The 12,515-nt window shown below is 41.6% G+C and overlaps 1 protein-coding gene across 3 annotated transcripts in view; it reads left to right on the forward strand.

Annotated features, from left to right (window-relative positions):
• The window catches only part of GUCY1A1 (guanylate cyclase 1 soluble subunit alpha 1), a 47,555-nt gene that overhangs the window by 10,676 nt on the left and 24,364 nt on the right, over window positions 1–12,515 (forward strand). The window lies entirely within an intron of this gene.

The raw sequence follows: 12,515 nt of genomic DNA on the forward strand, positions 1-12,515 counted from the left end.
TGTTTGGAGGAAGGGCAGGATAGAGAGGGGTAGACAGAAGAACTTCCTGACATCAGTATCTATATTCTTTCTGGAGCAGCTCCTCAGCTGGGATGCCTGGCTCTGGCCCAGCTTTCCCCCTACCCAGTGATTCTGTTTTCCAGGCTCTGCTTGCTGCACCCTGCTTTACCATGTTACTATATTATTCTGTCTAGCTACTGTTACTCCTTATGCAAACTCAAATGAAGCACCTCATGAGCATAGCTTGCAGTCATCCTCCTGATACATATATACATTCTTTTTTTAAAAGCAAGCTCTTGATTATTTAAAATTTGGGTAGCTTTACAGACTGTGCTATTTTACAAGAAGGGATGTTCTAGAGGGATTACTGCACTCTTAAGTACAAGATTTTATTTCTTACATGTTTCCAAGGCTACCTGTCCAAAATTGAACAACTTCCTTATCTTCTGTGTCTCAGTTTTCATCAGACTGAGATCGCAGTGCTCCCACTCTTACATTTGCTGCCTACCATTCTGGTTTATATTCTGCAGGTTAGTGCCAACAGGTGCATTCAAAGCACTGGGTCACATGTTTATTCTGACACTGTGGGTTGGCTTTTATATTAATGTGTGCATATTTAATGCCTGATAAAATGTGATGTTCTTCTTGGGAACTTTTCAAGTACTATGTCAATCCTGTAAATAACTTATGTTTTTCTAAAAGAACACAACTTAAACTGGTATACAAGTCAATGCATGATTGATGCATGACTTCTCAAAGAGAGGAATCACTCAAAAACAAAATAATGATTGTAATTTGAATGCAATAAACAGACATTTGGACTTAAAGAACAGCTATAAAAGAGTTAATTCGTGCACTGAATCAAAAACACATTGATTGCCTGGAGGCCTAGACAAAACAAATAGTAATTTAATAATGTCTTTCCAAGCCAAAGGCTTCAATTGACTAGAGAAGACTCATATAGTTAATATTATTATTTCCTTTGGGAAAGAAAGAAGTTGTTGCAAAAGCATGTTTCTTTTAGCATCAGTCAATTAAATACAGTATTGACCAGTTTAGTAAGTCTTTTTTTCACAAGCCTGAAAATATTTCATAATGCTAAATAATCTAATTGTCAGCCTTAAAAAGGTTGATGAGGAAGTGAGGCAAGATTTCAACAGTGGTTTTCTATTTCTACAGGTACTATTTGAAGCCTCTAGTATTTGAAGGGATTACTTTAGCAATGTGCATGCAGACAGAAAGAAGAGAGGGAAGGGAAGATTAGTGATTAAGGCTACCAAATTCAGGTTGGGAAATTCCTGGAGATTTGGTGGTGGAGCCTGGCGTGGTGGGATTTGGGACCACAGCAGGGTATAATGCTACAGAGTCCACCCTCCAAAGCAGCCATTTTCTCCAGGTGGACTGATCTCTGTATTCTGGGGGTCAATTGTAATTCCAGGAGATCTCCAGCCCCCACCTGTAAATTGGCAATCCTATTTTTGATCTAAGTATTCATTAGGAACACTTAAATGAATATTTAAGTCAGTGTATTTTGCTTACATTTGAAAGTGTTAACAAAATACACATTAAAATACTAGATTAATGAAGGAACCATTGGAAAACAAATTACATGCAATAAAGAAATGAGGAAAGACAGTGAACTGTGTGGGGGATAATGAAGCTTTTTCATGTTTGAGAAGCAACATGCACTAGGAATGAATGTTGATTTTTTTAAAAAATAAAAAGGATATAGCCGTTATTTAGACAGAAGAGAGGTTTATATTGACCCTATAAATCTGCTTTGCTGTTCTGATGCATATTAACATACTTGCATCTAGTGACGCAAAACTGCCTTCAAAATGACAGGATTGGAGCTACATGGCCAGTTGTGGCATGGTGGCACCTATGGGTTATTACAGTTCAGCCAGGGGAGCTGAACTGTCAGTAGAAGGGAGATATCACAGGAGGTGATAAATGCTGTTGAGAATAATTTGGATCACCGGAGATTATATAACCTGTTCCCTTATAGATCCGTGGCTTTTAGCCTAGCGGTCTTACCCCTCTATAAGAGCTGTTGCCACATACCCTGTCTGGGATGGTGAGCATGAGCCAAGGTACAGAAGGGTTCAGGTAGTGCAGATGCTACCTTTTCAGCGGAATACGGTTCAAGTGATGTCATCTGTGCTTTAGGACCTGTTCAGGATATAATCCACTGAGGCGTTTTGGCTCAGGGACAGAGTCAGGTTCCATTGGTGCACAGTAGGTACTGTCAGCATTTTATCTCCAATATCAGTATGGTGCTGAATGTGGGTTGTAACTTGATGCTGAGAGCATTGTTTCCTCTAAATTGCCCTATTCCTAAAGCTTCTATTTCCCTACTAAGGATATAATGTGTGTTGTGTGCCATCAAGTCGCCTCTGACCTACGGCAACCCTATGAATGAAAGCCCTCCAAAACGTCCTATCATTAACAGTCCCACTCAGATCTCGCAGACTGGCGGACGTAGCTTGTGTCAGACCATCTCATTCTGTGTCTTCCTCTTTTCCAACTGCTTTCTACCTTTCCTAGCATTATTGACTTTTCCAATGAGTTTTGTCTTCTCTTGATATGACCAGGGTACGATAGCCTTGGTTTTGTCATTTTGGCATCTAGGGAAAATTCAGGCATGATGTGACCTAGAACCCACTTATTTGTCTTTTTGGCTGTTCATGGTATCTGCAAATCTCTCCTCCAGCACCACATTTCAAATGAATTAATTTTATTCCTCTCAGCTTTCTTCATTGTCCAGCTTTCACATTCATGCATAGTAATGGAGAATACCATAGTTTGGATTTTGATATAACACATTTTTTTTTCTGTTGTGAGGCTTTAGTGGCTCTCAAGAAGGAGTGCCTTTTAGTAATTGTTTGTTTGGAATCTGCTCCTTTTGTCAGTTTGATGCATTCCTTTTGTCAGTTTGATGCATTCCTAACTTTATAGGGTTTAATTCCCTGCTATAAATGGGGTTTAGGAATTCTGTGCCTTCTGTGAGGTGGGCGGCTAATGCCTTAAAACAATTTGTAGTAATTTTTTTTTTTAAGAACTGACTTCTCCATTGCCCCAGAACATTCTTGGAAAATTGGATGTTTTATTTCAGAAAGAAATAGATCTGTTTTTAAATTCCCGTATGTTCTGGCTCAAACTAAAAAATAAACAGCAATGTTCAGACAGGCTCTATCGATGTGGGAATACCAGTCCTCTTTTCGTCTCTTTCTCTTACACCTCCTTCTCATCTCCAATTTGTGCTCCTGCCCAGGAGAACGTCTAAAACCCAGAAGTAATAAAAAACCAGTACTACTGGACATTCCATTACTAGATGTTTTGTTCCATTCTGATACTGACTGAGCGACTGGGTTCTGTACAAGCAGGAGTATGTCTTTGTTTTCCTTAGAAAGATTTATCAAAGCTGTCAGTTGATGCATCACTCTGCAGAGAAAAAAGTTGGTGAAGTGGAGTGCCCCCAGATTCAGGTGTCCAGAACTGCATGGCACGTAAAAGCAGTGGTATTTTACCACATGTGATCATTGTGATATATCTTCTTACAAATTCACTGGATATTTGGCACAGAACTTGTTTTGGCCTCTGCTGGCTTACATTGTTAGAGCACAATCAAAAAGAGTCCAGTAGCACCTTTAAGACTAACCAACTTTATTGTAGCATAAGCTTTCGAGAATCACAGTTCTCTTCGTCAGATGCATGGAGGGCAAGAAGAAACTGGTCAGACATATAGGTGGAGAGGGGAGGGAGGAGTAGATGCAAACAGTAGCTTCTGATATGAAGAACAGTTTGCTTCTGTTAGAGCAAGAATCTTTGGGAGTAGCTGGTGGCCCTGGGAAATAATCCATTTTATTTTACTGGAAAAGAATAAGAGTCCAGTAGCACCTGTAAGACTAACAAAATTAGTGGTAGGATATGAGCTTTCGTGAGCCACAGCTCACTTCTTCAGATCTGAAGAAGTGAGATGTGGCTCACGAAAGCTTATACCCTACCACTAATTTTGTTGGTCCTATAGGCGCTACTGGACTCTTGCTCTTTTTCACTGCTACAGACAGACTAACTCGGGTACCCATCTTGATCTTATTTTACTTCAGGAGCTGACTGAAGAAGCCTCGGCCGGCCCTGCCTTTTACAGCTTGTGGGAGGACCTGAGTGAAAACATGTCCACTCAGGTCGGGCAACGGCTCCCACCCTACAAGCTCCCAGCCAGCTCTCTTAATTGGGCGGCAGGGAGATTCAAACCGCGCCTCCCAGCACAGCGCTGGGACGCGCGTCTTCTCAGGGCCGGCAAGGAGCCGCTCCTGCTTTCTTTCCCCGGCCGTGCGAGCCCGCAAACACCGGCCCAGGTGAGTTCGGGGCCGGGGGCATCTTCTGAGATTACCCAAAGAAGCATATATAAAAATAAAACAAGTTAAGGCATATATAAGATACAAAAACAATTGTGTAGGTGGGAGAGCTCCTTCTAGCACAACGACTCCAGAATCAACTGCCTATTTTTTCTATATTGTCACTTCCAACGTACATTGGCAGTGCTTCCTGTATGATGCAGTCTTTGCAAAAACTAGATTTATAAAATTTTCTGGTCTTCTCATACTTCTTCAGAACTTGTCTCCAAATAATAATCCCCAGACAGTTATAATAATATTACCCCAGTTTTCTGGAAATAATTTTCTTCCTACTATATAGCTTAATAAGTTTACCTAGAACATGCTTAATTTATATCATTTTTTGAAAAAAAAAAAACCTAAGCATAATTTGTTTTAAATTTGTTTCTGCACAATTAGGGAGGGCCCTCTAAGCAGTAAACAATTAATAAGGTATTAAAGGCAGCTTTAGAAACAGTAATCAAAACCGGCAGGTTCTCTGCCATGTCTTGTCACCATTTTTATATGCTTCCTTCCTGAATTAAGGGTTGCTGGTTTCAGTTGCCAAAACTTTTCCTTCAGAAAGTGAATAGAAAGCAAAACCCCTATGGGAACAGCATAGCAATTTCCCCCAAGGTTCCTACGTTTTACCATGTGATTAGAGAATGAGCCATATCTAGGTGAAGTCCATAGCTCATCTTCCATTAATTTTAATTGCTGAAGAGTCCACCTAACATTTTTCACAAAGGCATGCTAGAAAACCTTTCTCCTATACTATTTTAGTAATATTTGTTGCTTAGATATATTCAACTCATATGATTATGCCTCATTGTTACAGGAATCTTATATACTAATAGCAAAGTGGCCCTGATCTGTGGATACTTAAATCTGGAGATTGGAGCCTTGAGTGGACAAGACAGATCTTCCTTCACACCTGAAAAATGCTCCAGATTTGCAGAAAAATCTGAAATCTAAAACAATTAAATTGGGGGTTAAAAAAACTTCAAAACGATCAAAGGAACTCCTGTAACTTTAACCAGATGCCCTCAGTGGCTGTTGCTAGGCAGCCATGTAACAGGTTAGTATTCCAGGCTTGGTTTCTGTCAAGAAAAGACAGAGGGAGAGGGCAGGGCCCTTTCCAGGACTGTTTTGGCATTTGAAGGAGGAGGACTCATTGGGGCCAAGATCACCACATGACTTGATACCACATGACTTTCATGACTCACCAGGCCAAGCTGCTTGCCAGTTTGATATAGTGATTAAGAGTGGCAGGACTCTAATCTGGAGAGCCGGGTTGCATTCCCCACTCCTCCACTTGAAGCCAGCTGGGTGATCTGGGTCAGTCACAGCTCTTCCAAACACTCTCTCAGTCCCACCACCTCACACGGTGATTGTCATAATAACACACTTTGTAAACCGCAATTATGATTGTCATAATAACACACTTTGTAAACCGCTCTGAGTAGGTGTTAAGTTATCCTGAAGGATGGTATAGAAATTGAATGTTGTTGTTTTTGTTGCTGTTATTTGCTACTGTGTGACAGTAGCCCCTCCTAAAACCAGTGTAATGTAGTGGTCAGAGTTTCAGTGTAGGATCTGGGAGTCCCAGGTTCAAATCACCACTCTGCTGTGGAATCTCACTGGATGACTTTGATCTAGTCACACATTCTCAGCCTAACCTACCTCTCTGGGTTGTTCTGAGGATAATTGGAGGCAAGAAGCATAATGTAAGCTGCTTTGAGTCCTCACTGTTGGCAGAGGTGGTATAAATTAGTAAATTAGTAAATATAGATGAAGATGGGACAGATAAAAAGTAAGTTGCACAATGAGTTCGAAGGAGAGAAGCAGGGCTGGCACACTCATTGAGGCAGGTCTGGCCCCTGCCTTAAGCGCTGAGGCACTGAAGGGGGGCGGGGGGGGCGCGCCGCAGAGCTGGCGTGCCTGGCCCGCAGCTGCTGCAGCCTGCCAGCTGCCAACACCAACACACGCCCGTGGCCGGGCGCAGCAGTCACGGGCCAGGCGCGGCAGGCGTCCGGGGCAGCATGCGAAACCTTCCCAGCCACCCACCGCGCCCGACTGGGAGCGCGGGCAGCCTCCGTGCACTGTCCCAGCCACCCGCCAGCCAATGAGGCCGGCTTACTGCGTGATGACATCACACGCAGTGTCATCATCACGCAGTCCGGGGGGCGCACGCATGCTCCGTGCGTACACACGTAGAGGCAGCCATGGGCGCCAGAAACCCTGGCGCTGCCCCTGGAGAGAAGAATGTAGGGTAAGGTAAGCATATGGGGGCTACTAGGAGGAGGGATAGAGGAAGGGGATACAGGGACAAGTGAAGGGCCTCACCCGAGTCCTTATAGGTTCTCCACCATGCAACTAGGCCATAGAGGAGAGGCTGCTGGGGGTGGGGGGAGGAAAGGTGAAAGCAGGGAGACAAAAAAGGCGGGTGGGAAGGAGAAAAGGAAGCAGGAAGAGAAAGTAGGCATGGTGTGAGAGAGAACAATATACTTTTAGAGTTCTATGGGTTGTATATAGCCAGCTTTTTTTTGCTAAGTCCCAGCCAATTCCCTTTTTTACTACACCCCTTGTCCTTCATGGCTTTTGCCCATTCAGGTCCTATGGTCTCCAGCATAGTATTTTTGGTAGCCAAACCCCCTTCTCCCCTTTTCACTAGTGGAAAAACAGGTTGGATTCAGCCCTGTGATTGTTACCTTGTGTTCTAAATTAAGGACCATTTTCTTTTATTCTTTATGGGTTGTTTCCTTTAGTTAACTTGTTGGTAAGTTGAGAATTAGGTAAAAAAATATTTTTAAGTGAAATGTAAATTGATATAACATAGGTGTACTGGATACATATTTTGCTTTCATTTCTTGAAATTTGATCTTTGTTTAACTTATAAATAGTATCTAATTTTCCCTTTCCTTCCCCCAACTCCCATTCTGTCTGGTGATAGTGATGGAAAGTGCCATCAAGTCGCAGCCAACTTATGACAACCCAATGGGGATTTCCAGGCAAGAGACAAACAGAGGTGCTTATTAATGCTTGCCTCTGAATAACAACCCTGGACTTCCTTGGTGGTTTCCCGTTCATGTGCTAACCAAGACCAACCCTGCTTAGCTTCTGAGACCTGACAAGATCAGGTTAGCCTTGGGCCATCAAGGTCAGATTTCCCACTCTGTCTAGAATGTGATAATGAGATCACATAGAATAACATTCTATCCTGTACTGGTTTGTAAAGTTAGGCAAGCTTGTTTATATAATGTAAGTACTTGTCAGTTTGTGTTTATTGAGTGCCTTGTTTGCGTTTTTTTCTTAAATACATCCCAAATAGGAATGATTTCCCCACTAAGAAGTTTATCTGTGTTTTGCTGTATTAATATTGGAATCAGATATGAAAAATTATGATACAATAACTGACTTCTTATGTTTAAAAAATCCCAACTATTTAAATATTCAGACTGTGCCATCTCTAAAACATACTTTTACTGAAGGGTACTGTACATGTATGAATGACTGTATGTTTTTTACTATGCCTTACATAAATGTTTTTATGTCTGAAACTTCTTTCATATCTTAGGAAATGTGTATATGAAATGTCCTGTGAAATGAAGCGGGGCTGTCTTAGATTGCTTCATTGCTGTCTGTTTAGTTTTGAATAAACACAAATTGTTCACTCAGATTTCACAGAGAATGCAGATAACGTTGTCAGTCTGATGCATTGCAGCGTTTTCTGCGTTGTGTTTTTCTTTCGCTTTTTTTAACCAGTTGTGATTCAGTGGCAAATTTCTTTTGGTTAAAATGTATTTGCAGTTCCACCCATCTCACTATTTAGACTTCTCAGGGTTACTGTCCTTTTAAATCCCCCCTGTGTCAGAGCAGTTTCAGCTGCTCCATGCTGAATTCCTGTTCTCTCCTGGTTCGCTTACTCTGGCATTCCTGAATGGATCTTTAATGTTCCTTTTTCCTTTGCAGCAAAAGCAATTGCTCTCTATTTTTAAAATCATTCTGATTGGTCAGTCATGAAGTTACAGTCATGAAAAAGAAAACAGTAATATGAATTGGTACTATTCGTGAAAAGAGGTAATTAAGTGAGAACTGGAAAGAATATTTAGCTGGAAAGTCAAACATTTAAAGGAACAATGGTAGAGAAGCAGGACATTCGATGAATGGAACCTACTTCTAAGTAAAAATAAAAGTAGAATATTGGGAGTGGGCATTGTATCATCTGTTGAGTGAGACCACTGATTCCATTCCACTTGTAAGTGATTACTGAAAAGCACAGAAAAGTCTTGTGAATACAACTGTTCAAGAACTGTGCAATGTGTATCCTCTCACTGGGTTAGTCAGACATAACAGGAAACCATGTTTTAATTAAGTTAACCATAGTTAAGTGATTGAATGTGGGCCATTATATTAGCACATTTTTTGTCATTTTGGCTGATCCTAATAAAATGTATTATTGCACGGCTTTTGAGGGGGTGTTTTTATACAAACTATGGTTGGTTAGGGTCTGTCAAAGCAGCATCGAAAGGCAGGCTGTAAAGTTGGTACAGTCATCAGAATTAGCTTTGATTGTGGTTCCCCAGGAACACAGGGCTTAATCCTGACTTACTTCCCACCAGTGCTTCATGCATGCCTCAGTTACAGGGATGCCTGACAACAGCAGCTTAGAATTAAAACCACTTTGCTTTTACCGCCTAACTGTTCTCCTTGCCTGTGACTTTTTCTTCCTATTCAGGAAGAATGCAGGAATGCTGACATGTTCCATTTTTGCATACAGCAATTAAAAGAACCTTAACTGGGGTCACACCACCCAAAGCAGCATTAATGTGGGGCAGGCCTGGGAGGCCCCCCCCCCCAGCTGCTGTTGGAATGCAGGGCAGGCTGTGTCGGCTCATACCAGGGCAAATGTGGAGAGTGCACTCTTCTCTCTTTCTGGCGTCTGTGCCACCACCTGTAGAGATGCTGCTTCTGCAGGCCCCCCTGCACCTGGTAGGGTTCATATGGGAGAAGGGTGTTGACCTCCAGACCTGCCTTGCTGCTATCAGTGTGCAAAGTGAACTCCAAAGGCAGAAGAAGTAGAATAAGAATACCAAGATCAAGAGGAAATGGGCGGGGGGGGGGGAGAATGTGTATGTTGTGTGTGCACCTGGGCCGTTTCCAGACGGCTTACCTGACTCCGGAACGTTGCACCATCTTGCGGGGAAAACGCGAAATATCGCGTTTTCTCGCGCGAGTTTTGTGCGATGTCGCATGACGTTGCGCAAAACTCGCGTGAGAAAACGCGATATTTCGTGTTTTCCCCGCAAGATGGCACAACGTTCCGGAGCCAGGTAAGCCATCTGGAAACGGCCCTGGTTTAATCAGGATGTCTTTGATTTGTGTAAAGAAAAGATGGTAAGAAAAAGGGGACATGAAATTATGACTGTGCCGTACCACCAAATAATAGGAAATTGTTTCCCTCAGTGGGACATCACAGTCAGGCAACTGAAAGAGCACAAAAGCTCTGCAGCCAGGATTTATCGATCATGGATCCCAGTTTTCCAAATGAATCATATTTAAAACAAACCATTGTTTGAAAGGTCATGTAATAGTTCATTCTTGGAGCCTTCATATTGTACTAAAAGTATTTAAATCACTGTTTCAGTCCTGGGCAATGTGTCTGTTTCATGCAAAGTTTGATGTAGTGAAGCTGATTGCAAGGTGACCATAGAAAGGGGACACTAAGCCACCACCTGCTAGTGCTTACTTAGCCTGCATGCAACACATTTGTTTCAGAATATAAACAACCGTAAGAAACTAGGAAGTTAATTTTATATGATATTTTATAGAATCTAGAAGATTAAACTTTAGTTATATTGCTGAAAACAAGAACTATTTTTTTTGGGAAAGTTTTCCAAAACATTTTATGACCTACAAGTAGTGCTCTTTAATCTCAGCTAATAAACAAATATCCTCCTGCGTACTACTCCCTGAGTAAGCAAGAGAGGAATAGGCACCTTGTATTAGCATGCAATGCAGTGCTACTGCTTCTGGTTTTGCACTATTGTGCTTATGTCAGCTCTGAGGATCCTCTGAGTCCTTTCTGACAGGCAGTAATCAGCACATTGATTGGCACGGCCCCTGTGAGAATTGCACACTGTCACTCACAAATGCATTATAATTTCTGAGAAGCTCAAATGGAAATCCCTTCACAGTCTGTGAAAGTCAATTAGTGTTGTACCAATGACTTCATGGGAATTAAAATCTCTCCAACTAACTTCCAGGGTATTTCTCTTACAGTTAGATCTGTTCAGCTGAAGAGGTGAGAGAATAAAGTAATATGTCCATATCTCATATTTCTTGAATTTTCTTAAACCAGTTTTACTTATTTATTTACAAGATTTGTATGTCACCTGTCCAGATCTGGTTGAGGCAGCTCACAGCATTAGATAAAAAAAAAAAAAATTAGACCAATAAAACAAAATGTATAAAAAAGCACCAATAAGAACATTTAATAAAATCAAATGAAACAGAGCTGTTTAAAACAATGTTAATAAACCTGTCCTCACATAAAACAGCAAAAAGTGATGGAACGCATTAGTTAAAAACCTAACTAAAGCCAAATGCTTTGGCCTGGTACCTAAATGAGAGTATGAAATAGGTAGCAGATGAACCTGAAAGGTGAGGGCATTTCAAAGGTGAGGTGCCACCATCATAAAAACCCTGTCTCCAGTGGCCACCCACTTTAACTCTACAGACAAAAGCACAGGGCTTGAGAAGAAGTTCTCAAGTGGTGGGCTGGACAGTATCGAAGGTGGACTTTAAGATACCCCAGCCCCAAAGTGTTTAGGCTTTTATAGGTAAAAACAAGCACTGAATTGTTTCTGGAAACAGATGGGCATCCAGTGTAGTTCTTTCAACATGGGCACGATACAGTCTCTATTCAGCCACAAACAATAAGCTTGCTGCTACATTTTGAAGCATCTAAAAAGTTTTCAGAGCAGCCCCACAGAGTGTTATGACAGACCCCCCTTCACTCCGCCACTATGAGGCAGATTTTCCCGCCAAAATTCAAGTTTGCCTCCTTTGATTGAGCAGTCCCAAATAGCATGTCTCTATTTGTGGTTTGAAAGTCTGTTTGTCGTAAGTACTTATAATTTTGGCTTTTTAGCCCAGCCAAAAACACAGTACCAAAAAGACAAACTTGATGAGGGAAAAGCAGGATCCCACTTCCTTTATGTTGTTTGAAATGGCACTGGGAACTATATAATGTTTAAAAGAAATAACTTTATTAAACAAGAATAAATATAGTCAGGGAATGAAAGTGCTGAAGTAAAACTTGTTTGATATTACAAAATACACTTTGAGAAACAGGCAAAATAGTTTCATTGAAACTTAGTTTTTTATGTTCGTGGTTTTTAACAGTGAGAGGTGTTTTACTTAATTCTTTAGTTAGCAGCAACACTGTTTCTTTACAGAGTTCCCTTTCACAAATCAAGTTTCCTGGAGTTAGTTTAAAACGGGTTTCCCTTCACAACAGACCCAGGATCCTCCTCAGAGCCAAACCCCTTTTAGACGCTGGGCAGGAATTAATCTTCTTCTCCTAAGAAGATATAGCTATTCTTCTGTTGTCTTAACAGGGGGTCTCAACCCACTACCCTGTCCCTCTTGCCAACACATGCTCAGTTCTCTCATACCTATGTAAACAGGCTTCAGCTTGTGCTGACTCTTATACTTGGAATTCTTAACTAGAATTCTTCCTCAGGATAATGATGTTACAGTTAAGGCAAAAGATTCCTTTTCCCTCACTCTAGAGGGGAACCTGTCAGACCTTCCCTGTCAGACTCTCACATACTCTCCCTCAAAACAAAACTCTGTCAGCAATCAACTCTCAGCCTGACTACTGGTTCTCACTGGCCAATCAGAGAGGAGGGAGCAGCCTGTCAATCAAGCTCTCATTCCAGGCAATTGTTAATTGTTTCCCTTCCAGCTCTCTGATTGCTGCACTTAGGAAACCTTCTTTAAAGAGCATTCCATCACACGTGCATTCCAGTAATCTAACCTGGATGTAATTAAAGCATGGATCACTGTGGTCAGATCATGGTTTTTCAAGGAAGAGCCATAGCTCTCATATCAGCCAAAGCTGACAAAAGC

This window comes from Eublepharis macularius, chromosome 10 (assembly GCF_028583425.1).
Source record: "Eublepharis macularius isolate TG4126 chromosome 10, MPM_Emac_v1.0, whole genome shotgun sequence".
Classification (NCBI taxonomy): Eukaryota; Metazoa; Chordata; class Lepidosauria; order Squamata; family Eublepharidae; genus Eublepharis; species Eublepharis macularius.